Here is a 27,550-nt window from a genome sequence, read left to right on the forward strand (position 1 = left end):
TATTTATTTGAGCCAGAGTATACGGTTTGAGAGCTCCTTAGAGCAGACGAGGAGAGAGAGAGAGGGCCTGTCACTGGCACTGGCCTGGTACTTTTACTGGACGTTAATATTACATTGACGCTGCTCTCTTGCCCTTGCAGCTTGTTGGAGTGTACTCCCTCAATACTGGATCAATTGAAAAATTGTTATCCTAATTAGTCACTTAGACACAAAAACATGGGACAATAGGGTCTAGGTTGAAAAATATCGAAGTTATCCTTTAAGAGCTTGAAACAGCAAACCTTTTGTGAGCGGAGTGACTGACAGACAAGAAAGACCACGGAGGAAGTCATTAGGTCACAAACCTAACCTTACACCTCAACAGGTCATTCATTGCCTTCACAACTACCTGAAACATGTGGACAGCGATCGATGTGGGCTGAGGAGGTGGCCATGTTTCTGACCTCTAATCCCCACCTCTTTAACAGGACCGAGAAACAGGCCTGGAGGCAAGCAGGGATCAGGCCCCTTAGGAGGAGTATACCAGTGAGAGGAATAAACAAGACCACAGAGGGAAGGAAACACACAACGTTAGCAGTGTGGAGGGGAGGGAGAGGCGGCGTAAAGGGATGTTATATGGATGAGAACGGGTTATACCTGAGGCTCAGCTCCAATTGATCCATTCACCTCCCCTCACACCTCTGGCTTCACTCCTACTGTCTCTGCAAAACACCTGCTCGGTGCAAGTTTTGTCTTTGACTTTCCTCAACACTGACCTCCTCATCTACATCTGTTTGACTGACCTGTGTCACTCCCACTGTTGGAGGATTATCTGAAGGGTTGCGGGGTCACTGATTTGTATAGGTACCTCCTTTACCTTACTCTACTCCTGAACCCGTGAGCCTCCGCTTGCTTCACTGCACAGCCGAGTCGCGGCAGCAGCTGCGCATCTCCGCCTGCCACTGTGATTGTTGCTCCGAAGCGTGTTAGCCATATCAGGGAGGCAGATAACTCACAAAACGCGCACTCTGTCGGGGCGAGTCGCAAATTTAGCTCAGCAGGCAAGAGCGCCCATGGCACTGTCAGGCGGAATTAGAAAAAATTAAGACATCCATCCCAGAGACATCCAGCAGAAAGATAGAACCAGAGACAGGCACCAGTAGATTGACATATTTGCCACATATTCATTTGAGCGTGTTCATGGGAGCACAGGCGGTGTCAGTGACAGCACTTTCTCACCTCAGTGACAGTGAAAAAGCCGGCTGTGATCAGTGCGGTGGAAGGCGCAGCATGGCGGAGTTGGATTAGCTATGATAATATGATGACAGTAATTGAGCTTGTCATAATTGCTCAATCACTGAGCCTTTCCCCGGGGTCTGAGAGGCAACTGTTAGCGCTGTACAAGCCTTCATTATAGGGGTCTGATATCAGGATAATTCACTTACAGTAGGACGACTGGCACTGTGATCATTTGGTGTGCTACCAGATTAGCTCACTAAAGAATTAGGATGAAATAATCTGAACTGTGGCATGTGACTGCCCTAATAGATGATCTTTTTTAATATAATTTGTGTTTAATATTGTACCCTCTTCATGCACATTATGTAGGTTTGTTCATCTAAATACTTTCTGTGAAATACTACTAGGGCTGTCAGTTGATTAAAATATTTAATCATGATTGATCACATGAGTGTCCGGACTTAATCGAGGTTAATCGCAAATTAATCACACATTTTGTATCTGTTCGAAATGTACCTTAAAGGGAGAATTTTTATGAACATCGGAGTGGGCAAATATGCTGCTTTATGCAAATGTATGTATATATTTATTATTGGAAATCAATTAACAACACAAAACAATGACAAATATTGTCCAGAAACCCTCACAGGTACTGCATTTAGCATAAAAAAATATGCTCAAATCATAACATGGCAAACTCAAGCTCAACAGGAAACAACAGCTGTCAGTGTGTCAGTGTGCTGACTTGACTATGATTTGCACAAGACTGCATGTGATTATCATAAAGTGGGCATGTCTGTAAAGGGGAGACTCGTGGGTACCCATAGAACCCATTTTCATTCACATATTTTGAGATCAGAGGTCAAGGGACCCCTTTGAAAATGGCCATGCCAGTTTTATCACTGTAAAATGTAGCGTAAATTCGGGGCGTTAGTTAGCCTCCTTCAAGACAAGCCAATATGACATGGTTGGTACCGATGGATTCCTTAGGTTTTGATGTTTGATATGATGCCAGTATCTTCACTCTAGCTTGTTGTGTTAATGTGTTAAAGTAATCAGTGATGTTAAGACAAATTTGTGTTACTATCGTGTTAACCCTGACAGCCATAAACACTATATATAGTTGATAAGCTAATGTACTGTGATCATCAGTGAAACCTACTTAGATTTTCAGCGTTGATTGACTCGATAAAAACCAGAGGGCCATAAACAAGCACATCACAAAGCCCCCAGCTCTCACTGTCCCTCATATAGACAAAGACAGAAGAAGAGGGTGAGAGGGAGGGCAGGAGGGATGAAAGGAGGGAGGGAGGGAGGGAGGGAGGGAGGGAGAGAAATATTGGGACAGAGAGGTGGCGGCGACAGGACCACCTCACGGCGGAATTTACTGTCAGATTTTCTCCACAAGAATCTGGACCAAAAAAAACCCTCGCCATGAACGAGAGGACGGAGAAGAGAGAAAAAAAAGAGGGAAATTGGAAAAAACAGCTGAGGGTGTAAATAATTCATGCAGACAATATGACTTTTTTATGTAAATTCAGTGCATTAACCCTCTATTATAATGATGGACGACAGATACGGGTGATGTTTCCTTGGTAAGAGCTAATGGATGACCATCATAAATTCACTGCACATTTTATTGTGTTGCCGGGAAAATTGTGCCTGCAGGCAACGTTGTTTACTTTTATGTCAGGGAGGAGGAGAAAAATCCCGCCGTCTTCAAAAGGAGAGAAGGGAAAAGAGAATGGGGAGTAAAAATAATGGGGCCCACACAGAGCGCCTTGTTCCGTACCTTCTGCCATGTTCGGAGCAAGCGATCCCCCAACTGCCTCGGTGTGTGTTCTTCCTCCTGCTCATCCCTCTGCCTCCTCTTCTTCCTCCCCTCCAGCGCCGTCTTCCTCAGAGAACAGCGGGGTCTAGTCGCATTAGCAGCGCTGCACTCCTCCACATCGCTCCGATTACAGATTACTCACTTTTGCCGCCGCTGCTCGACTTGAAATTTGGGGAGGTAGAGAGGACATCATTTTTCATTACTGTCTTCTGTGAGCAACACGATACTCGCCGGGCACAAGTGCTGCATGTGGTATCAGTTTTCATAAAAGAAAATGCTTTTTTGAGTACTGATCCATAAAAATACAGTTGCAGCCATCAGTAGATCAAAACGCATAATTGATTAGTTGAAAATCGAGTGACACTTGATGGTGTTTAACTTTGACTTTGAAGCAAATAAGTGTGCGGCTAACAGACTTTCTCTTGCCACTTTAGTTGTTCACTATTGATGAAAGGAAGAGAGCTGCACAGGCCTGATCAACGCCTGGTTGGCAAGTCTATCATTCCCCTTTCTGCCTCGTAGGCTGCCCCCAGGCCCTGCTCAAATCAACAACCTCCCCTCCCTCTCTTGCTGCTTCTCACTCTCTTTTCCCTTTCCTCCTCCTCCATCCCTCCTCCCTCGTCTCCCTCTCCTCCAAACCATCCCTCCATCTCTGATTTATCTTGTAATATTGGCTCCCTAATTAACACTAGAACCGTACGTCTCATGTGTCTTGTTTTGGGTGGATTTTAGCATACTAACCCCCCAACCTCCCAATCCTTCTCTCTTCTCCCCGAGTCTGTTCGATAGAGTAGGGCTTGCTTGGAGCAAATGATTAACAACCAAAGGGAAAAGCTAGCATACACTTGATAGTCTTAGTGTAGCTTTCAAAGAAATGTACATCCAAAAATAAATGGCAGAAAAAAGTCTTCTATTTGAAAGGGTATCCTTAGTACTTCCGTGGCATGTTTAACTGCACATTGTAACCCTTTAAATCAGTTGATATTACATTAATGCACGCATATCTAATTGTGTATTATACTGAGAGAAAAAAAAGACCCGCAACACATGGAAAACACACACATACAACATATACACATTCTGGGGCTGCTGATGTAGAGGAGTAGCAGATGGTGGGAGCCAGCTGTTTCGTACCAAGCTGGCAGTGGGCACACATGGAGATACTGAAAGACACACACACACACATCTGGGCCCCCTGCTCACCAGGCTCACAGCTGGATCTTCATGGGGTCACTCTCTCACCTTCCCCAAGGACATGAAGCTACACCCGTTCACAGCGAGGCCACCTCAGCCAGCCTGGCACCGCGGGCACGGGTCACACACCTGCATCACAGTCCAAGGTGCCAACCATGGCTGACTTGCCATGCAGCACCTGCAGCGGGGGAAACGCTGCCTACTGTTAAAGCAGCGTATCAGCGAGGATATGCACTCATCCCCCACTCGCACATACACACCGCGGCACAGAGCTAAATGGGCCAACTAAGTGGTTAAAGCACAAGTCATATATGTTGCCCTGGATAAGGGCGCCTTGCTAAACACATGATGATAATTACCCACCCAGCTGCCTGGTGCCATGTGCCATAATAGGTCTCGCCTCAGCGCCGGGTCCTCCGAGACTTTCCCCACCAGCACGTTGCTAATTTCTCAATTTGTCCGCCACATTTCCTCTCTCATTTTACCATGCTTAACCTTTTCCGTCGGCTAATGTACACCTTCCCAGCCTCTTTGTCAAATCTGGGCCAAAGTGATGCTTCCTAATGATTCACTTACCAGCAGAGTCATTCTGTAGATTCAAATGAACAAACAGCAGCTCAAATCTCACTGGGGAATTTGATTAATAACACCATGTGCATAAGGAATTGACAAAGTGAATGAATAATATGCTTTGTTCAAATGGCAAAGCAAGCCTTGCTAGGTATTTAGTAGATTTTGTTTGTGCTTAGAAGTTCCATCCTGCGCCTCTGGCAAAGCAGACACTTTGTACAGTGTAGGACCATTTTGCAGAGCCCAGCAACTGTCTGGGGAGCCCGTCTCCATTGCAATTGCTGGAGGAAAACCAAAGCTTGGCGTCGTTTCCCCCTCTTGTTTGCGGGCACTTGGAGGGTGTTTATCTAGAAAAGAATAACAACTTGTTTTATTCATGTTGGGGATGGAAGACACCATGCCCTCCTGAGAGAGAGGGGGCTGATCGGTTTTAGCGGAAGAGGGATAGTCGCTTTTTATTGTGGCATAGGATGAGTGTGTGTGTGTGTGTGTATGCAGGTGCCTCCTAGCGCTGATGGTACACATGCACCCAGGGGTGTTGTGTTTGCTCGGGGGCAGTCTGTTTTTGAAGTCCTTTCTTTGCAGAGGGCAACATAGAAGTTGAATATCTCAATCTCAAATTAAGATGTACTGAACAATTTGCAATATAAAAGAAAATGAGACATTTTAATAGGAGTGACATCTAAAAATACAATATTTAAACCTTACCTCAGGTATAGTACATAGTTGTACAGATTATATTTTTTAAATTTGATAGTCGTCTGTAATTGTTTTAATAGGTTGCGTTAAAACTAGGGATGTCTGTTGATTAGAATATTTAATCGCGATTAATCGCATGATTGTCCATAGTTACTCGCAAATTAATCGCACTTTTTATCTGTTCAAAATGTACCTTAAAGGGAGATTTGTCAAGTATTTAATAATCTTATCAACATGGGAGTGGACAAATATGCTTGCTTTATGCAAATATATGTATATATTTATTGTAGAAAGCAATTAACAACACAAAACAATGACACATATTGTCCAGAAACCCTCACAGGTACTGCATTTAGTATAAAAAAATATGCTTAAATGGCAAACTCAAGCCCAACAGGCAACAACAGCTGTCAGTGTGCTGACTTGACTATGACTTGCCCCAAACTGTATGTGATTATCATAAAGTGGGCATGTCTGTAAAGGGGAGACTTGTGAGTACCCTTAGAGACCATTTTCATTCACATATCTTGAGGTCAGAGGTCAAGGGACCCCTTTGAAAATGGCCATGCCAGTTTTTCCTCACCAAAATGTAGCGTAAGTTTGGAGTGTTATTTTGCCTCCTTTGTGACAAGCTAATATGACACGGTTGGTACCAATGGATTCCTTAGGTTTTGTAGTTTCATATGATGCCAGTATCTTCACTAAACCAGCTATTGTCTAGCTTTAAAACTGAGACTGCTACAACTTTAAAAATCCCAAATTACGTTAATGCGTTAAAGAAATTAGTGGCGTTAAAACAAATTTGTGTTAACGTGTTATTATCGCGTTAACTTTGACAGCCCCAGTTAAAGCTTAAGACATGCTTACACCGTTAACAAGAATTGTTTTGGGATGCAAAGTTGTTGTAAGACACATCAGAATTAACTAAGTAGAATTAACGTGATACACTGTCAATGTGTGTCAACCTTGCTAAGTACGTATTGCGACTCTCTTGTGCACTTATCATATGCAAAACCTAATGTAACTGATTTAGTAACTTTGTTTTCAATTAATAAACACATCAATCATCTTATTATTGCAAAGGCATCAATGTGCCTTCTGTACTCCAAATCAGACCTGAAATACTGTTACCTCTTTCCACGTTGAGACTGTGAGCTGGAACATGGCATGTTCATCATTTTAAAGCAGAGAGCACAGGACGTCGGCCTCTGTTCTTGTAGAGCTTCCCTCTCAGTGCTAGTGGTATTTAATCTGCTGCAATTAAAATATTAATCATCTTACTATTAATTAAGCTGGTTGGGTGCAAGTTGCGGTTTTATTAGTGCCGCCATTTAGTGGTCTAAGTGACAAACCTAATGGGGCCACTCTGAGAAAAAAAGACAGTAATTGGGTTTGGCAATTCCATTTCCACCACCGACCATCCTCTCACCCACCCGCCAGCTCATCAATAATTTATCTAATTACTGATATTGTGGCATGAGTCACTCTCAATTTAGGAGACAAACATGATTATTTAATAATAATAATGCTTCCAAACATATGCAATGTCTCCTGGCCTGCCTCACTTCCCTCAATTTTTAATGACTTGTTAACACAATGGGCAAAAGAGACCTCAAACAGCACAACAAAAGAAGTCCATCAGTGACCTTTACCGTCTAAATATTAAGAGGAGAATTACAACAATACTGGCTGCAAAATACAAAACTGCCTCTGTGACTGTGTGTGTGTGTGTGTGTGTGTGTGTTCATGTTTGAGTATATGCTTTATTGATAAATAGAAGCTGGAACAGGAAAGCTTTGGTAACCTTTCATGAGAGGTCTCCGAGATTCAAAACTGCAACAAAAAGGGTGGAGGGGGAGGGGGGCATCTGAATACTATCCACATCCCATAATGATCTCAATAATAACCCTGACAACACTCATGGACATAAAACTAGTGTGTGATATGGTGATATGAGTGCGCGTGTGTATGTGTGTGGTTGGCTTGGATTATGAGGAGCAGTAAAACACAGAGAAACTCAGTGAATATGCTGGAGGTAAATGAAGTCCCAGGGGGGTAATATTCACCTCGCCGTAATAATTCTGCCACTGTCAAAAGCCAGCTAGCTTTGCTGTAAGTGTGTGTGTTTGTGTGTGTGTGTGTGTGTGTGTGTGTGTGTGTGTGTGTATGTGCATGACGTGTCTGCTGAAACTAGCACACATACTCTCTCTCCCCCCTCTGCATCGCAAGCCGAATCCAACTCCCCTTGTTCTTTTTTCTCTCTCAGTGGCAAGCTCGACAACTCGGAACTGCACCTCAGTAGTCGGCTGAGGCGAGCAGGAGGAAGTAGTCATTCATCCAGTGTGTGTCAACCACAAGTTGACTAGGAGAATGAGCAGGGAAGCAAAGCGATGTCTATTTCTGTCTCGGATGAGTGAGAACGGTCAGGGAGGAGAGCACAGGCTACCCACTGAGGGAGACACTGGGTTTCATTGTGAGCTCCAGGGCTATAGGGAGCAGTGATCGGAAGGTTGGATCTGTTGAATATGTGCCTCTTTGTGTGTGTGTGTGTGTGTGTGTGTGTGTGTGTGTGTGTGCGTGTGTGTGTGTGTGTGTGCGCGCGCACGCGCTGGAAATGAATGGCACTCATTAGCTTCATGTTAGCCTTGCTAGCTGCAATGCCCCGCGGCAACGAGGTCACACACAAGGTCATGACTTGATTACATGGTAACGCACTTGCTGACATCGATGTGTAAGTAACACATACTCTCAGCAAATATCTTCCATACGGTTTCAATACCACATACAGACACATCAAGACATATCTTCTGAAAAGAGGGCAATTTCTAATACATACAGGGCTGATCATCAAATGATTTTTTAAGTTTTTTATTACGTTTTATTAATACTTGAAAAAAAAAAAAATTATATTAGGTTGTCAATCATTTCTTTTTTTTATTTAAGATTTTAATTATTTAATTGCAATTAATCAATCTCATGATTGTCCATAGTTAATCACAATTAATCACAGATTAATCACACGTTTTTTATCTGTTCAAAATGTAACTGAAAGGGAGATTTGTCAAGTATTTAATACTCTTATCAACATGGGAGTGGATAAATATGCTGCTTTATGCAAATGTATCTATATATTTATTAATCAAAATCAATTAACAACACAAAACAATGACAAATATTGTCCAGAAACCCTCACAGGTACTGCATTCAGCATAAACAATATGCTCAAACCATAACATGGCAAACTCAAGCCCAAGTGAACATGTCTGTAAAGGGGAGACTCCTGGGTACCCATAGAACCCATTTGCATTCACATATCTTGAGGTCAGAGGTCAAAGAACCCCTTTTTATGGTTGGTACCAATGGATTCCTTAGGTTTTCTAGTTTCATATGATACCAGTATCTTCATTCTAGCTTTTGAGTCCGCTACAGCATAAGAATCACAAGTTGTGTTAATGCGTTAAAGAAATTAGTGGTGTTAAAACAAGTTTGCGTTAACTTTGACAGCCCTAATTTATATGTCACACTAAAAAAAAGATCATATTTTCAACACAAGTTTTTACTGATAGCACATTTTAAAGTTTCTTCTCACTAACATAACACATACAATGCTATAATAAAACAATACACCCAAAGAAGACGCACAGAAGTTGTGATTTAAAATGTTTTTCACATCTGAGTGTTCCACAGTCTTTTGTCTTTAATTTAATGATGTGGGTATAAAGGAAAAAAAGAGCCCGAGGGAACGCTGTGTTCTCTGTCATCAACACTGATTTTTCTTCCTTATTGTTGTATTCTAAGCAATAATTTTAGAGCTACTCTCTTCTGCATGCTCTTCTTTTAATATTAAAGCACACACACTATCCACATTCAGTTTGTCAGTTTATGGTAGTAAGGCGTAAGGATGGTGATGTTGCCCCGTTAGTCAGTCCGTCCACCCAACAGTTTAATCGGGGGAAAGATAGCTTAGCACTACTTTCCATGATATTTGTTATTGATAATCATGGTCCATTGAGGATGATATCTATATGTTTCTGGTGACCCTTGACCTTTTTTTCTCTCCACAACGATCAGCCCGAAAGTTGTACTCATACATTAGAAATATGTAATGATATTGACAGAGCACATTCGTTCTCCTTAGAGGACGATCTCTTCCCAATTTGAACACGATTCCATGAGCTTTCCTCCAGTATTATCCCTTGGGCAAAATATACAAGTTTTGGCACAGCACTGGTTGTAAGGTTGTAAGAATATCAAAATAGTCAACACATGTTTATTCTATGTTTAATATTGTGGCAGAGTGTTGAACTCTGCAGCCTCCGGAGGCCTACTGAGGCTGTAATATATAGGTTCTTCTATCAGGCCCTCAGAATTAAAGAGCAAAGGCTTATTTTTATTCTCACCAGTTTGGTCCCAAAACAACAGTTAAATTATTACATTTGATTCATATTTTTATAAGTTTTTTGCAAAACTGTGTTTAACAGTTAACAGCAGCTGATGAGCTTTGGCTTGGGTGTGCTGGCAGTTGTTGAACCTGCTCTATAGGTGAGTCAGTGTCCGAATGTTTGAGTGTGTCTTCACGTAAGTGGAGTGAGCTAGAATATACTTAGGCCTTGTTATATTAGTTTTTAATTAAAAAAAATCCAGGAAAGTATATGTGTTTATAAAAATGTGGGAAAATTGTGTAAAAAAAAAAATAAAAATTCAGCTCATTCTTTTGTTTTCTTCACATTTTTCTTCACTTCCTGTCACTGATCCAGCTGTTCTAATCCACCGTTCGTAGCTATACCTACAAAAAGTAAATGCACTGTATTTTGTATGTATCCCACGATATCAATTTATATGTAATCCACGTAATTGTGAACAAGTATAAAGAGCAACAAATGCCACGTAGTGAGGAGGTCGGGGTGGATGGGTGGGTCAAAAAAACACCGGACTTTCGCCCAGGAGACTACAGTCCGTGTCCCGTGTGAATTCAGAAATCGTTGATTTATTTGTCACATAACTTCCGTACTTAAGTTACTCCACTTCTGCAATCTTTTCCTAAACCTAACTAAGTAGTTTTTGTCACGGAACTTCCATACTTAAGTTACACCACTTCCGATGTGGCGTAACTTAACCAAGTGGATCTTTTCCTAAACCTAACTAAGTGGTTTCGTTGCTTAAACCTAACCAAGTTGTTTCCTAAGACCGGAGCGGAAATTGACGCTGGACATTCATAGGAAAATGCACAAAATAGGAGGAATAACTATTCGTAAGACATCTTACGAACCATTGTATGACAATACGTTGTACTGGTAGATTTTCTGAGCTGTCAACATAGACTCTTTCATGTGTGTAATTTTGCAGCATACATGTTTGTGTACGCTCATTCAGTGTATGATTTGTAGGGTTGTTAATGTGTCATGTTAGGCATATATGTCTTTGCATGTGTGCATTTATTTAAGTGTGTGTGTGTGTGTGTGTGTGTGTGTGTGTGTTAAGGCTTGAACCCAAAGCCCTCTAACTAGGACGGTCGTTGCAACAGAGGCAGGGATCTCTGTGTGAAATTAGTCTCAGTGGGAAGACGAGAGGCATCGCTAAGGCCTTCTCTTTTAGCCAGTTGGCCCAGCCCACAGCTGCCCAGCCACTGTCACACTGAGAAGCACATGTCATTGAAAGGAGACATTAATTGCCTCGGTGCTGTGGCAGGACGCTCGCTAGCCGTGCTCAGGTGCACCTTTGCTGCTGCCTTGCAAATGAGATGCAGAGTGTTGGTTACTGTACCTCCTTCCCGGGGATAATTGACCCTGGGGATCCGCCTTGCAGTCCACCCACCCTCCTTCTCTCCTTGCTTATCTCTTCCTCTTCTTCACCTCCTCCTCTCTCCCCCATCCGCTGCCTCCAAGACAGCGCAGGACACCTCCTGATTGGTTGGTAGTCAGCAGGATGGGGCTGGCCCTTTGACCCTGCAACCTCCCTTCCCTTCTCCATCGCCTCTCCCTTTCTCTTCCTGTCTCCAGCTCCTTCACAAGGGCATTCACGTGGTGATGCGGCCGGTGGAGACGAGAGGAGAGGAGAGCAGCCTGACACTACTGCTGCCCAGACCATTACCGCAACCTTTGTAGGAGGTGCACAAACACCTCCCCTCTCTTTCTGTTTTTGAAAGTGCCCCACCCCACACACCCGCTGCTTAGTCATGTTGTTTTTGTGGTCGCAGCGCCAAGTTTTAATGAGGTGAGACTCCTTGTATACCACTGCGTTACTGGCTGGGCTACAGCAGGCGGTGCTGTATATTTACAGCTAAAGGTCCGCGCCACTCAACCTTAATCGGCCCGTGCATCGCTCAATCACAAGTGAGTGTGTGGAAAACAAAAGGCCCACCTGTATACCTGTGCACAGCGCTGCAGATTACCTTCCCCCTCCACCCACACACACATTTTGTTTGACTTTTATGTTCTTTCCCTCTTCTTTCACAATTTCTTTTTCCCTTCTCTAACTGTCCCTCTTGATTGTTAGCTCTGTCATCCTTTCAGTTTAGTCCCCCTCTCTCTCTCTCATGTGCTTTGCTTTTCAGAGTACAGCAACAACAGTTAGTGCAAGCACACACCTGGTAAGCCATTTGCAAGACGCCCGCGGCTGAGATCGCAGCCCCCTGAGCATAATATGCAAGGTGTGGCAGAGAATGACACTGTTAATCTTGAAGGATTACTTTCTCATGGAGCAATTTGTCACAGGAAAAGTCTATACTGTTGGCTTCTCTTCTTCTCCGCGCATATCCTCCTGTACCCTGCGTCTCTTCGCCTCTGCCGATGTGCTTGTGTGCACTTGCTTATGTGTGGGTGTTAAAATGTTGAATTACTGATCTGGTGTAATTGAATAGTGGGCCATCTGCTTGGATGTTTATCTTCGTTTTCTTTTCTTTTTTTTGCAGATGTATTCACGCTTGCATATTTGCACGTGTCTGATTTCATCTTGTGTGTTTTTGCGTGCACGTGCGTGTTTCATCTGGAGCCCTTTAACTGGCTGGAAGCCCCCCACTTTTGGTGGAGAGGCCAGCCGTGGCAGAAGAGGGCTGCGCTTAGTGCGTTTCATGCTTAATTCTGTGTCAATTAGTTGACTGCTACCTTCCCTCCAGCAAAAGAGCGCAGAGAGAAACACAAGCCCACAGAAATCCTCTGGCTTTGACAGGCGCAGTGTTCAATCATTTATCCCAAGGCCCCGGGCCACGGAGCACTGTCAACAAACATTCCATTGAAATCATATCAAGCCTCTTCTGTTCCCTCGTTTTTTTTCTACCCTCTGCTCTGCCTCTCACTCTTTCCATCTCCCTCTGCCTCTTTATCTCACTTGTTCTTTACCCTCTGCTTCCTCTCTCGATATGCTTTAACCCACCTTCGCTCTTGTTTCTCACTTCCTCCTCACCCCTCGCCCTCTGGGGTTTCTCGGTATCTGCAGCAGGGGTTTTAGCTCTTTCTTTAGGCCGCTGTGCCTCCCTCCCAGGACTTGGCAGCAGAGTGGTAATTTGTTAAGCTGTTCCCTGTTTGTGCTGGTTTCACCCCCCCCCCCCCCCCCCCCCGACTTGGCATGCGGTCAAGTTGTGGTCGTATCTCAAGATGAGCACCAGGTATACCAAGATCACAGAAAAATATATATATTTCAGCTTGAATTTGGTTCAGAGGATATTTAACAAGGCAGGGATGGACGCATCAATGAACGCATTTCAAATGATACCACATTTGTATATACAACACCTTTTGAACTATATCTTTTACACCAAGAGCTCATATACTTTAAAACGTATGCAGATGTCTTTGCAAATGCTGTGGTTTTCAATATAGGTTGAAGTTGAAAGGAGTCTTTGATCACAGCATGTGGCGGGATTGAAGATGTACGATCTAACAAATATTGAAACTTAGAGGTATCATACACTGGGCCGCGCTTCGGCTTAACTATCTAACTTGACTCTTGCGCGAGCAAATGAATCATTTGAGACAACAATTAAAATACACTGTACAGAGATTTCATATTCACGTGCCATTTAAAAGAAAATAGAGATTAGGCTATTTAGAATACATCAGCCAATTAGCTTCGCAGCCTCCGTCTCTCTAGTTTCCCCCCGTTCTTTGCTTTTGGCCCGTTGGTACTCTGTGAAATATGCTGATGCAGGGTATTTTGCAGGTAAGGTGGACAGAGGCCAAATCTGAGTTTTTTTTTCTTGGCTTCGTCTGCTCTGGGCTACAAACATTGATGCAAAGCAAGAGATAGAGGAGAAAAAAAGAGTGGAATCTTCCACTCCCTCCCATCCCCTGAGCATTCATCCCGAGAGAAAATCAACTCACCTGGGTATCTCAGTGGTGGAGAGTGATAAATAAATGTATCGGATTAATTATTAAAGACAGCCTAAACGAAGATAGATACTATCCTCTAAAGGTTTGGTGGTTCATCAAGCCTGATCTTAACTCAGATGTTGTTGTGATTCCTGTTTGTTTGCATCGCTGGTGGTCAGGAGACATACTGTATACTGTAAGTCTTTATTTTGTCACTTTAGAAAACTCCCCGTATTTACTCTATTAGATTTCACCTCTTTTGTTCTTCATTTTCCAACAAATGGAGAGATCACAGTGGGGTAGACATAATCACAAACAGGTTAGTGTGTAAAAAAACATCTCCCACCTGCAACGATGCCTCAAACACGTATTCAAAATTAAGCCCGAATACGTGACAACACTAATAAAATGGATCAAAGGGTGTAATTGAAGTGGGTCTCTCTCAGTTCACACTTCAGGTCTTTGAACAATATTAGGTGGGTGCACTCTCTTACTCAGCACAACATGAGCCACCTACAATAAAAAGAAAACACACAACCTTTCTGCAACAATCACCAAAAATCCAACTTTTGTGCTTTTATTCTGAAACAAAGAAATCTTAAAGGGGAGCTACGCCCATTTTCAAAATTCATACATGTTAATGTATGTTAATGTACATGTTAATGTATGAATCTATGGTCTAAGACAGTCCAAAAAATATTAGCAACATAAACAGCTCTCTCCCAAATCCAAAAACTAAAGTGCTAAAACTCAAACTTGTGATGTCATAGGGTATAAAGTGTGGAGCTGCTCCATAGACAATGAATTGGGAGAGATGTTCTAGATGACACCCAGTGGAATATTCTGAGTATATGGATACATTTTCTGTTTCACAATAGAATAAGGGTGTTTTCATATGAAGTACAATTGATCCGCACCGTGCCCGAGTATGATTACCCCCCTTCCCCACTCACCCGGTGCTCAGCTTTCACATTAGTAAACTTGTTCCGTACCTGAGTACACTTGCGTCATCATCCACGTGTATTTATTTATGTTGAAATCAGCTGTTCTGGTGGCGTAGCATCGTAAGACACTTCATTCAAACGTGACAGAAACAAAATAAACTCACCAAAACTGTTTTCATTAGTCTTTCCAACATCAGCAACTCTGGTTTGGTCGAAATAAACTCTTATTTCACAGAGTTTGATGTGAAAATATGCCGACTCTACACGTTACTCGCGTTAAATAGCAGTCCACTTCCGTGTTTCGGTACGGTTGGCTTTCACACTTGATGCGAACCGTACCCGAATACACACAAACCGTACTCCAGACCACCTTTTCAAGTGGATTCGGGTACGGATCGACAAACCGTGCCCGAGTACGGTACGGAGCGTTCACACTAATCAAACCAACTGGACGTTGGGGCTAAGTGTATTCAGATTCGGGCCCGGGTCCTTAATGTGAAAGCACTCTAAAGCTCATTTGGGTATAAAAAACAAAAACTAACATTCTGTGGGTCCACAAAATCAGCGTCGCATTCATTGTCTATGGAGCAGCTCCAGACTTTAAACCCATTGACATCACAAATTTGAGTTTTAGCACTTTTGTTTTTGGATTTGGGAGATAATTGTTCATGTTTACTAATATTTTTTTGGACTGTCTTAGACCATAGCAATAACATGCATGAATTGGGAAAATTGGCGTAGTTCCCCTTTAAAAATAAATCTTCCTTACTTATCCTGTTTGTGATCATCAAACAAAACGTGTAGTGTCTCTTTGCACATGCTATAGCCAAACAGCCTAAACCCTCCTCTGGCTATTCAGGTTTACTTCCCACTGCAGAGTGCCTCCGACTTGACAACTAGAAATCCAGAAGACAACAACAGGGCCCTCGTATCAGTCCCTGGACAAAGCCAAATTAATATTTAAAGATCATTACTAAAGCCCCGAAGTAAAACACAGCAACTAGGTAATTAATTGATTGAGCTGGGCGGTCCGCAGAGAGATTAGACCGGATGAGTGTTGTTTATCTCTGTTGTTATTGAAGTATATTTGATTGCTTTGAGCGAATGATTTCCTATTGAATGTAAAGAAGGGGGACACGTTGCTGTATGTTTGACCTGTAAGGCATATGCAACGAGTTCATATTCTTGGAGTGGTATAATCAGTTGGGGATTAACTGTCCCTTGTGCTTTCCCACAGTATGTATGTAGTGTAAATTTGCAACGCCAGTAATCTATTGTACAACACAGTTTACATTGCCGCCAAGTGGAATCCGCAGACCTGTTTTCACAAGCTCATATAACAAGTGGATGGATTTCCACTGCTGATAATCGCAGATGCACTTGGCAAGACAATAAGTTGTGTTCTACATCATTTGGCCCACTTCCTGTATCAACTGTTGGATGTGAATAGAGTGTCAACAGAGTGCTAATTGTTGTACGGCACTTTGATTTATCACAGGGGCAAGCCAAGGAGTAACAGAGGATGATTTTGCATTTGGCAGGCTGTCCCCATTCCCCAGTAGCTTACCAGCATTGTTCTGTTTGCTGGTGAAAAGCCTAAATCCAATGATTCAGTATAGAACCGTCTGCTCTGTCCACATGCTGCATCATTCTCTTATTTCCATACTGAATACAGATACTCTGAAGTGTGCACTGTGTATTAATGTTGACTGTGTACTATTTAGGGACCCTCTTAGTCGATTAGTGAACTAATCGGTTGTTTTGGTTTTAATCGACTATGATTTCTTTAGTCGATTAGTCTATTTTTTTTCATGCTGAACAATTTATTTCCAAGAAACCCATGAGCACATCTCTGGTAAACACAAGATTTAAAGTGGAGCTTTTATGTGATTCTTTGTGGAGAAACTTAAAAAACGAGTGTTAGACTAAGAATTGAATTTATTGAAAGGATAGGATAGCCCCTTGAGATGTAGCATCTCATTTTCGAGGGGGTCCTATAGACACAAATACAAAAAACACATACAGACAAAACAGCATTACATAGAAAACATACACTGCAATTACACAGATACAAACAGCTTGCTTACCATCTCCCACCCAGACCAATTTCTTTGGTCGAGGACAGCCTTATGAACTATTTTGATCTGTAACTAAGTACACTTATTCTCTTGCTTAACTACACTTTGAAGTGAGACACTACACTACATTTATCTGACAACTTCAGTGACTTTGCAGGTCTAAATTGTCCACATGTGAAAAGCTGATGAAATACAATGTGTTGCTGGGAATTAAGGAAGTTCAGTTTAAAAGATCGTAAAAGTGGCCGTTCTTTGTAATGATGTGTATGTACTTTTGCTGCTAAACTTTGGAGGATTAAGATGATTTAGACATTTTTTTATTACTTTTTTACTTTTTTACCACCACTGATACTAGCAAGAAAATGATTAAGTGTACTATCATTTACTAACAAGAATGTTACAAGAAATGTATTGACAGATGTGAATTGTTTTGTGCAACATGAGTAGAGGTCAACCGATAGTGGATTTTTAAAGGCCGATATAATAGCGATAGTTTGGAGCAGGAAAAAGCTGATAGCCGATGAATTGGCCGATATCTTCTTTACTTCTGCAGCAGCCTAATCGGATACTTTTGCATCACCGTTTTTAATAAATCAGTTTTTTTGTCATCAGTTTGAATATCCTGAAATGTGATTTGGAGGATTACATCATTCGTATGTATTATATTTATTTACGATGGGCGATGTGCTGTCCTGTGGCTTCTGTTGTGTGTGTGTCTTACATTGTTAAATGCCACTCTCACAGGCCATTAATGTGTGTGCATATTCCCAGTGTAAGGAGGATCCTAAAGTGTGCAATTTCATTTCATGAATGGATAGTTACGTGGCTGGATTATTTGGAAAAGAGAATGCCAAATTGGTACAGTAAGCAAGTTAAAGTAACAGTTGAATGATTTATTTTCCTCCCTGTCTGCCTGTGTTGTATTGTGGACAAAGAGCTGGAAGTGTTGTAGTGTAGTGTTGTACATTTGAGAGATAACCTTTGTGGGAAGAAATAAAGTGAAATAACCTCCCTCCCTACCTTGACTTTGTGTATGGAGCCTCTATGCAAAAGGGTGATGTACGTCCCCGTGTGACTGGTGAAGGCTGCGCAGACATCGGCCACTATCGGAGCCCGGTTCTGCAGATAACTATAACGGCCAAACCAATTAATCGGTAAATAAACATCACACTCAAAAATGTAATATGTCAGTATGTATACCGCAATTTAAAAATGTGCTTAATTTTGGCATTTTTCCATTTTAAACATACAACATACTCCAAACATGGATATAATCAGCATATACAGTAGCACCTGATAGGGACACTGTGTCTGTGGCAAAGCTTTTTTTGTCTTTTTTTGACTGCCTTTTTGTGGCGATGTAAATGTGAGAGACGTCATACACAACACACATAAATAATGTTTTGGGCAGCACATTGAATAAACTTTTCTGAGTTGCCCCAAATGTCCTTGGCTTAGAACGCATGAAAAGGTGTTCTTTCTTTTTTCTTTCTTTCTTTCTTCTATTTTTTTCCCTCCTTTTGAAAGCATCTTGTGAAAGGAGCGTTCAAGAATCACCGGGTTTTTCACAAGTTTTTTGGAGATGCCTGTCATGAATGAACATGGCGGTGTGTTCCAGTGCCAGCTGGCAGAGGAAGCCTAGCACGTCCCAGAGATGAGCGAAGGGCCAGCTGGATGCCCGCCGAGAGCTTTAACACACTCCTCACCATTGCTGCAAACTCCATCAGCCCATCCTGTTAACTGACACAACACAACACTAATTGTGCATTAATCAGTGGGTTTAGTTACCCGATCCCATGAGCCCATGGTGCATTTCTGTGGTTGTGAAGCAGAAGTCTGATATTTGTGTTTCACTGTTGCATGCCTCCCTGGAGTCCTGACTTTGGCTCGCTGTCTGGCATGTGGATAGTCAGTCGGTTAAACTTAAATACTTTAGATTTTCAGATTAGATTTAAAGTGAAGATTAGCGGTAAAATGAATGCTGGCTAGATTTAAAAACTGATTTTATTTATGATCATAAGCGTGACAGAATAATTCAGATATGATAAATTTACACCTCGCTATCATGACTTGTTTTTGGCTTTAGGTCTTCACCGCACAGTGCTGAGCAACTACATTATTTGGCATGTCCTAGGTACTTGAAAAACATGATTGCCTTCCACAGCTTTCACAGCAGTGATTACAGGTAAAGCTCCAATCCCTTCTGTATTTTCACAACTTCTCAACCAAATGAAGTGCAAGGTTCAGACTGCGGCTGTTTGGAAAGTGTGTAAGTTCAAATAAAAGGTAGACAGGATTTGTTTTTACTTCAAGGTGAGAATTTATTAGAGTACAGAAGGAAGATATACAGTAGCAGAGTGGATGTGAGGCCGTTGAAAGGCCCCTTTTTATAATAATTTCTTATTAGATTGACCTGAAATACCGTAGCGACCCTAAACACCCAGTCATCGCTGTATGATTTACAGAAAATGCTGTGAGAAAATGTTCATTACATAAATGTCACTGACCGGTTTTGTGCTTTGCTCATTTTTCTGCTTCAGGCGGTAATCAATCATCAAGTCATTTATCTCACACCGGTGCTTAGTTCCTTTTATCAACTGCCAGACTCCCTCAGCTGCACAGTATTACTGACTTCAGGTTTGTTGGCCAACTAGATAAAAAGTCAAGTTCCCATGCCTATCTGCTGTATGCCGTTATTACCGTCCTGCGCCAAGGAGTTTCCAGTTATGTTTCCAGTTCAGTTTGTTGATTTGTTGGTTTGTTTTTCAGCAGGATTATAGAAAAACTACATTCCCAATGTTCATGAAACTTGGTGGAAGGGTGTATTATGGGTCTAAGAAGAACCATTTACATTTTTGGAGCAGATCTGAATCTCCTGGCAGATACATGCATTATTTTTCAATTATAGAAACAGCCTTGGCGTAGGGCCGCACTCTCCGAGTGCCCTTCTAGTTATGAAAAATGCAATCCTACTGAAAGGGACATAGGATACATGAAATGTAATGTTGTGGTTATTGTTTAAATGTAATTACAACCACTTGACATATTTACTCCAAAATTAACTCAGTTTTAAGATATTGCTTGGTTGCAGCTGTGTTTTAAAGGCAGGGTTGGTAAAGATTCTAGAGACATTTTTTGTTATAATAGTTGAAATTCTCATTTCATCCCGACAGCAGTCAATAAATCAAATGCTCTGACAAAAAAAAATCTGGTATCGGTGGCTGTCGCAGGACTGTAATAAACCGTCCAATAATTTCATTCGGCCCGCATGTAATGACCTACCTGCCTGTATACCTACCTGCCTGTACCTACCTGCCTGCCACTCTGCCCATGCACTCATTTCTTTTCTTTTCTTCTATATTTACACATGGATGTGGATGTGAAGGTGAACTGCCTAAATACCCTTCAGGGGCTTGAAAAGTGGCATTCTCCAGGTAGCATATTACATGAAATAATTACAGTAATGTAATATATACAATTTGTATGTATCCATCAATAATTTTAGACAAAACTAGACATAGTTTACCAAATTACTTGACAACAGTGCATCCCATAAACACCCATCTGTTATGTAAATATCAAGAAGACTCATTCAGAATTCACTGTCAAAACTTAACAAACTAAGAGCATACGCTCATGTGATATGGCATAGAGTTTTCATTCACTGCGCCTCACCAGAGTCTTCTACAAGCTGCTAGTTTGACAGCTGTGAGTATTAACAATAGCCATGTTCGTTGATTACGTTCATCATGATATGTTTATGTTCGTAATGATAATAGCGGGGGAGTGGCTTTGGAGGGAGGCCTGAAGCGACGGACTGTCAGTGTTGCCGACTTGGCAACTTCCTCACCAGATTTAGGGACTTTTGGAGCTAGTGCTGCTAACTACTTTCATTGTAATAGAGTTGGCAACACTGGGCTGGGTTTTTCGGTTAGATAATTAAAAAAAATCTAGTGTACTCTTGCTAGTTTCAACAAGATCACCCACCCTGCCTTTTAATCTAGTAAATGTCACATTCTGCCCAGTTGCTCCCCAACTTCCCCAATCAGCATCTTCTCACATTATCTGGTAAGGAGAAACAAATATCAAGAAACCAGAAACAAATTTTGAATTTAACCTTTGGCAGAAACGCTTTTGCCATAACTCGCCCTTTTGCATTTTTGGCCTCTTGGGATGTTAACCGTCACAGATGCAGCATGTCTGGCCTCCCTCTTCTGTGGGTCAAAGCTGGCTGTGTCTGTGGTAGTAAAGCACTAAGGAGAGTGTCTGTCTGTGTGTGGGTGTGTGTGTGCGTGTGTGTTGAAGGGGGAGTTGGAGTGTGGGTGCATGCAGATGGTTCACAAGCCAACCTTTCAATTAGGCCCGGAGTATAAATATCCGTGGCTGATTGGAATGTGGCGGCTGCTGGCACAAAAGGCTCGGCTTGGCCCGGCTCCAAGACCCCGTCGCTCACTCACTCTCTCAGTCACGCTGGAAGCCGCCCAAGGTTACTTCGTCAATGGACGCAATGATTTCTAACTCCCTGTGTCCGCCGCGACCACCCTCCCTTTCCCCATCCCCGTTTCCATCCCGCCTGCTCCGTTTCCCGCCAGCTCCATAGCTAACTTTACATTTGAAAGAGGCCTTCAGTTGAACCCAGTCGGAGGTTTGATGTCCCTTCTTTCCCCTCATACGTTTTTGTGCATCAACCGGATTTTGAAATTCCCATCGCAGAAGGTGTTAACTGTGTTTCCAGCTTAAAAATTTCAAACAAATTTCCCCTTATGTGATTTTTTGTATATTCTCATATATATATTTCCACCCACAGCGATGTGTTTGGGTTCCAGTCCAGCTCCTAATCTTATTTAGCTAATGCTGCAGGTGAACAGTCCCTGTATTCCGCCTGGGGAGACCCTGTATATCCTTGGCAGATTATGGGGATGAGCTCCCAGACAATTTATCCCTCCGTCCCAAAAGCCTGTCACTGTAAGCTGTCTGAGAAATTATCCACACATCCAGACACATGGTGGTGAGGGTATGAAATGACAAAGCAGAAATGTTTTGGGAGAAGGATATGTTATCACTGTCACACAACGATTTTGAATGTTGCGTAGTGCACAGCCTACAAACAGGATTGGAATTATTTCTGTTATAAGGGACGCGGGCGCTGCTATCTTTTTACTCTTGATTTCACTGTAGATATTTCGAGTTTGGCAACTTTTCTAGTACTTTTTTTTAACAATTTCTGAGCTTTTGGAAGTTTTGGTGACTAAAAATGGTCTCTGTTGTTACATTTTAAAAATCCCTCATGTTGTCCTCACAGTTTCTCAAAGCAATAGAGTCATGCCCCACCAATAATGTCATATGCCCTTTGTTAAGAAACCTCCCCTCTTCTTTTATCCCTCCACCCCTCCCCCGGACCCCCTTCTCGGTAACCCACCTACCCAAGCTGTGTCAGGGAAGCCCCCCAGTCTCTTATGCATCCCTCTGGAATCAAGAGAGATTAAAAATTAGGGGATTAGGTTCCCCTCCTAACCCTGTAATCCAACAAAACAATGCTTTCTAACGTCGAGCGAGATCTCCCGAGGCGTGGGTAAGTCCTCCGTGTCAGTTATTCCTTATGGAAGGGTTCCCTCGGAAAAGACGCGCACTCGCTTTCTGTCTCCGACCACCTCCTCCATCCCAACCCCCTTTTTTTATGATCTAGGGCGGTAATGAGGCAACATGGGAGATGGGGCCTAATATCTGCTAATAGGGTCAATGGAATAAACTGTTTTATAGGGGTCACTGTTGGCACAAGGACGAAGGAGCTGCTAAATGCTCGTCTCGTCTGGTGCCAGTTGTAACTGTGATTTTTTTTTTGATTTTTTTTACAACAACAATACAGTGTCAGGCAGTAATAATGATTCCGATAACACTGAGGAGCCCCGGTGATGTAAGACACGGGCAGAGCTACTGAATTAAGGCCCTGTTTTAAATATGTCAGTGCCACGCACAGGCTGGAGCTATAGCTGGCCATGGGATGCACTCCTTTAATTTCATCGCTCTGTCAGCTTTTATTAAAACCCATTTGTCACAAAGAGAGAGGGAGAAAACGAAAAGGAGAGAGAAAAAAAAAAGTAGTGAGGAGGGGGAAAAGACACAGATGGAGAGTGAGAGAAGGGAGAAAGGAGGACGGTGGGGGGAAAAGAGAGATATAAAACAGAGAGATGTGGAGACAAAGAAGGGGTGACTTTCCCGAGGTGCAAGATAACAGATATTGTTGTTTTGAGGAGGGGCAAGGGTTGTGCGGGGTGGTGTTGATGGTGGGAGGGGGGCAGGAGGAGATGGGTTGCCACCACCTTGGGGAGCGGGTCTTATAGGTAGAAGACAGGGGTGGTATGGAGGAGTGGGAGGGTCTGAGGGGCTCAGCAGGAGTGATTAATGATGAATCTGGGGTATAGTGGACCGGTGGGACTCCCCATCCCCGTCTCCATCCCCATCTTGATCATCCACCCTCCCCCCCACCCCTTACCCAATCCCCAGCCCTCGCCACCCCACCTGCATGCCCATTTGTAACTGTCTTGGGAGGGGCCATCAAGGACCCGGTGATGTGCCCCCTCATTTTCTTCAAGACAAGAATGAGAAATGCGTCCAGAAATGTGTCATCTCCCAATTCCAGCTCTTGAGATTTCCTTTGGATGGCTACTGTTTATTAATGTCATTGACTCAAGACTAATTATTCTTACAAGAGGAATTCCTTCAGAGTCTCAACAATGTGTTCACACACACACTCGCACGGTGACTCACACGCTATTCAGTGTAACATTAACATGTTTTGATGTTTCCCTTATTGAAATCCTAACAGGATTACGTCCAAACTCCTGTCTTTCATTTTGAAGGTTTGAGGAAATCATGGGCGGAGAGAAACTCGTGCGGCATGTGCATTTATTTGTTTTCGCTGGGGACCAGGCGAGGGTTGCTGCCAGAGAGTTTATGTGCCTGTCTGAATGTGTGTGTGTGCGTGTGTGTGTGTGTGTGTGTGTGTGTGTGTGTGTGTGTGTGCGTGTGTGTGCGCTACAGAGTGTGTGGCAGCCACACTTTCCTCACTGTGTCAAATAGCTTTGACTTGGCGTCGGGCTCTGAAATGGCATCAAAGTGGCCCGCCGCCACATTTCCACCCCGTCCTGTGGTCCCTTACTCCCTGTCATCTACCTCTAAGCCCACGCACCCCAGGACCTACTATCAAAAGAAAATTAAATGATTCATTATTTCTTCCCGCCTTCTTCACAAAGTGAAAACATGAAAAATAAAAGACAAGAAAGGGCTTTCAGAAACACTTGTTCAATGCGTTTTTACGTTCTTCTCCGTTCCCCTCGTTTCTGTCTTTCTAACTGAATAGTACATGATGGCACTTGACGGAGAAGAGGAGGAGGAGGAAGGCGAAGAAAAGGAGAAAGCAGAAGGAGAAAGAGTGTGTGTGAGAGAGAGAGAGAGAGAGGGGGGGGATAAAATGAAGTGTGACAACATATGAATTTCAAATTTCCGAGGAGACATCAAAGTGCGCCATCCGGGGTGCCTCTTCGACAAGGACACTTTCTGATTTTTAATTCCGTCCCCTGATTGTATCGCCGAGGCCCTAACGAAGAACGGAGGAGCAACACCAGTGAGTGGCATCAGGCAGCCAGAGATAGAGCAGGAAGGGAGGGTGAGGGTGAGGGTGAGGGGGGGAAAGAGGGATGAAGGGGGGCATGGAGGAAAGAGAGAGTAAGTGAGATCAGAGGGGGTTAGAAGAGATAGATAGAGGAGGAGGAGGAAGGAGAGAAGAAAGGAGAGCCTCATCCAAACACAGGCGGCTGGGCCCTTTGTTGTCGAAGCGATCATAGCTCCTCTTTCATCAGACGGAGAAACGGAGAGGAGAGAAAGGAAGAGAGACAGTGAGAGTGAGAGCGATCCACTCCTTTTTCCGCTGGGGTGACAGGGACATGGATAGAAGGAGGGCAACTTTTTTTTCACCCTTTGCACATATCAAATCAAGGCTCTTCTTCCAAGGACTTATCATGTTGCGCACACTTTGAGAGCAAAATGCTTACAAGTATAGCTCGGGGTGCATGCTAAAAGTATGCTCACTATAACCCGAAACAATATTTCTGTTTACACTCCATCTAATGTCAACGTAGGGTCAACACAAAACCCCTTAAATATTGCTAATCGCCGGTCCCGTTCACTCTTCCTCTGCTTTACAGTTCAGACCGCAGCTCTCTACCGCAGCAGTCTAATTGCCTGGGAGGCTCTCAGCAGGAGTGTGGCAGGCCTCTGGCATTCCCGTTCCTGGCAAAGCTCTGCGCCAGTACTGCTGCAGTGCCAGCCCGCCCTGCCCTGCATCCACGCCAGGGGTCTCATAACCCAGAAGGATCCCCCATGATGGGCACTCCCCACAAGGCCTCTGCGGAAACGGATGGGAAACCCCAGGGAAGCAACAGAAAGGTTGGAAAGGTCATATTACTGGCATCTATTCGCATGCCTCTCCTTTTCTCTCTCTCTCTCTCTCTCTCTCTCTCTCTCTCTCTCTCTCTCTCTCTCTCTCTCTTTCTCTCTCTCTCACACACACACCATCATATAGCAATCATCATTTTTTTCAAGAATTTCTTATTTTTACGATATTTTCGATAAAAAACATAAAATAACTGTCAAATATGATGCCAATATAGAAAATCGAGTCGTTTAAAAAGCAAGAACAGACGGATCAGTACACCATATTAAATGTGTTTCTTCTTTTAAAGAGGGAGCAAAACCAGTGGAACTGGTGCCATCAATCATGACGAGGTTCAAGGCTTGAGACTTGAGGCTATTGTACTTTACAAGTCGGGATCTAAGGGGCCCTCCGATCCACACCGGAGTGGAAGCAGAGCTGCGGGCAACTGTAGCAACACACCTGGGTTTTATAGCCACGTGAGCGTCACCTACATTACCTCAGTGGCTTACATCACAGGGCGGTGAAGTGTTCTATGAAACTTGTAATTGTTGAAAGGGATGCAAAGTAGACACGTTCAGCCAAGTGTGAAAACCCAGAGAGGTGTCTCAAATCTGTGCGAGAGAGTAGAGTGCAGTGAATTGACACATGTAACCATCCATTCATTTGATTTAAGAGTGACAGTGTGACAGCATGTTCAGGGATATTTTTTTATTTTTTTGCCAGTTCTCAAAACTATTGAAAAAAGGTTCTGAAAAAAAGATGACTGGCCTTATGGAACAGCACTTTAAAGGTTCTCTATATGATATCCGGAGCATTAATATAGCAGCAAACAACTATTTGCTATGTAAAGATATAGAGGAGTAATGTCTACCTGAGCAGAGAATGAAGTCTCTCTCCCTCTGTGTGTGTTGTAGTCCGATCTTCTCTGTGCTTTGTTGACATCGCCAGGCCGGACATTTTTGTGCATGTGAGCATGCCCCACTGGCTAGCTCACGGCCACTGCTCTGAACGGCACTTATACGGCGGTTACAGCTGATAACGCCGTCCCGACCAATGGCGCTGATGTGGAAGCGTAGCAGTTAACACAGTTAGCTCTGTCAGCTGTTGCTGTTGTTTTCACTGTTAGCACCGTTAGCCGCCGGCTCAGCCGTCGCCATGTTGAGAGCCGTGCAGAGGCAATAGAAATGCTCCCAATCTCGCATCTAGCACCTTTAAACATGAGTTTTCAATGTTTAAGAGTAAAAATTATTTTATATGATAAGATTCCCTCAGTGAAGTTAAAAGTATGTTGGTCTGTCAGGACTTGAAAGTTGTGTAATACATTTTTTTTAAAGTCTTTTTAAAGACATATTCATCAATAAAACAAAACAAACACAACGTTTGACTAAATGGTAATATCCTGCCATTTTAACAGATCAGAGAATTAAGACAGAAGGTCAAGCGCACCCATGCCATGCACACCACGTCACCCTGATACACAGACACACTCACAAGGGCCCCTCCTCGGTTGTGGAGAGGGGTGCATGGTGAAGCAGCTGGGAGACGTGGAGCCACAATGGCCCTTTAGGGCGAGACAGCCATAATCCGTCCCCCGTCCGACAGCGCCAGTGAAAGGAGGCCTGTCAATCATAGCGTGGCACCCTCGGGTCTCTGAGATGGGCGTGCTTGGATTTAGGATTTACTGTACCCCCTCTTTTCTGTCTTAGTAAAACCTCTTTGCAGACAGACAGAGATATATGTATGCACGTGTGTGCATGCAGACACACACACCCACAAACACACACATGCATACACAGTTTACTGCCTCTTGTTTGTCACAGCTTTATAAGACCCCGTCTGAGCTTGTGTATGTGAGGAATTTATGATAAATTAATAGGGGTGGGATTCACCAGAGGGCCCCACGATACGATATTATCACAATACTTAAGACACGATGCAACCTTATTGTGATTTTAAACTTTTTGCAATATGCTGAGTGTTGCAATAAGATATATTGCGATTAATTACCTTTTTTCAACTGCAAATTACACAGTTTGTCAACATCTGTTTTATCCAATAAGATACAGTTTTCACTCTATTCATCACAGAGTTCCCATTCACATATCTTGAGGTCAGACGTTAAGACACCCCTTTTTAAAATGACCACGCCAGTTTTTCCCCGTCAAAATTAAGCGTTATTTAGCGTTCTTCTCGACAACCTAGCATGACATGGTACCAATGGATTCCTTAGGTTTTCTAGTTTTATATGATACTAGTATCTTCACTCTAGCGGCCGG

The 27,550-nt window shown here is 43.0% G+C and overlaps 1 long non-coding RNA gene across 1 annotated transcript in view; it reads left to right on the forward strand.

The window, feature by feature from the left end:
* The window catches only part of LOC141778690 (uncharacterized), a 125,293-nt gene extending 98,288 nt beyond the window's left edge, over positions 1-27,005 (forward strand). The window contains exons 2-3 of the long non-coding RNA XR_012596117.1: positions 25,045-25,285; positions 25,582-27,005. This is a non-coding gene — a long non-coding RNA (uncharacterized LOC141778690). The remainder of the gene's footprint in view (positions 1-25,044; positions 25,286-25,581) is intronic.
* Positions 27,006-27,550: the final 545 nt, after the last annotated feature.

The sequence above is a fragment of the Sebastes fasciatus genome, chromosome 12, assembly GCF_043250625.1.
Source record: "Sebastes fasciatus isolate fSebFas1 chromosome 12, fSebFas1.pri, whole genome shotgun sequence".
Lineage (NCBI taxonomy): Eukaryota > Metazoa > Chordata > Actinopteri > Perciformes > Sebastidae > Sebastes > Sebastes fasciatus.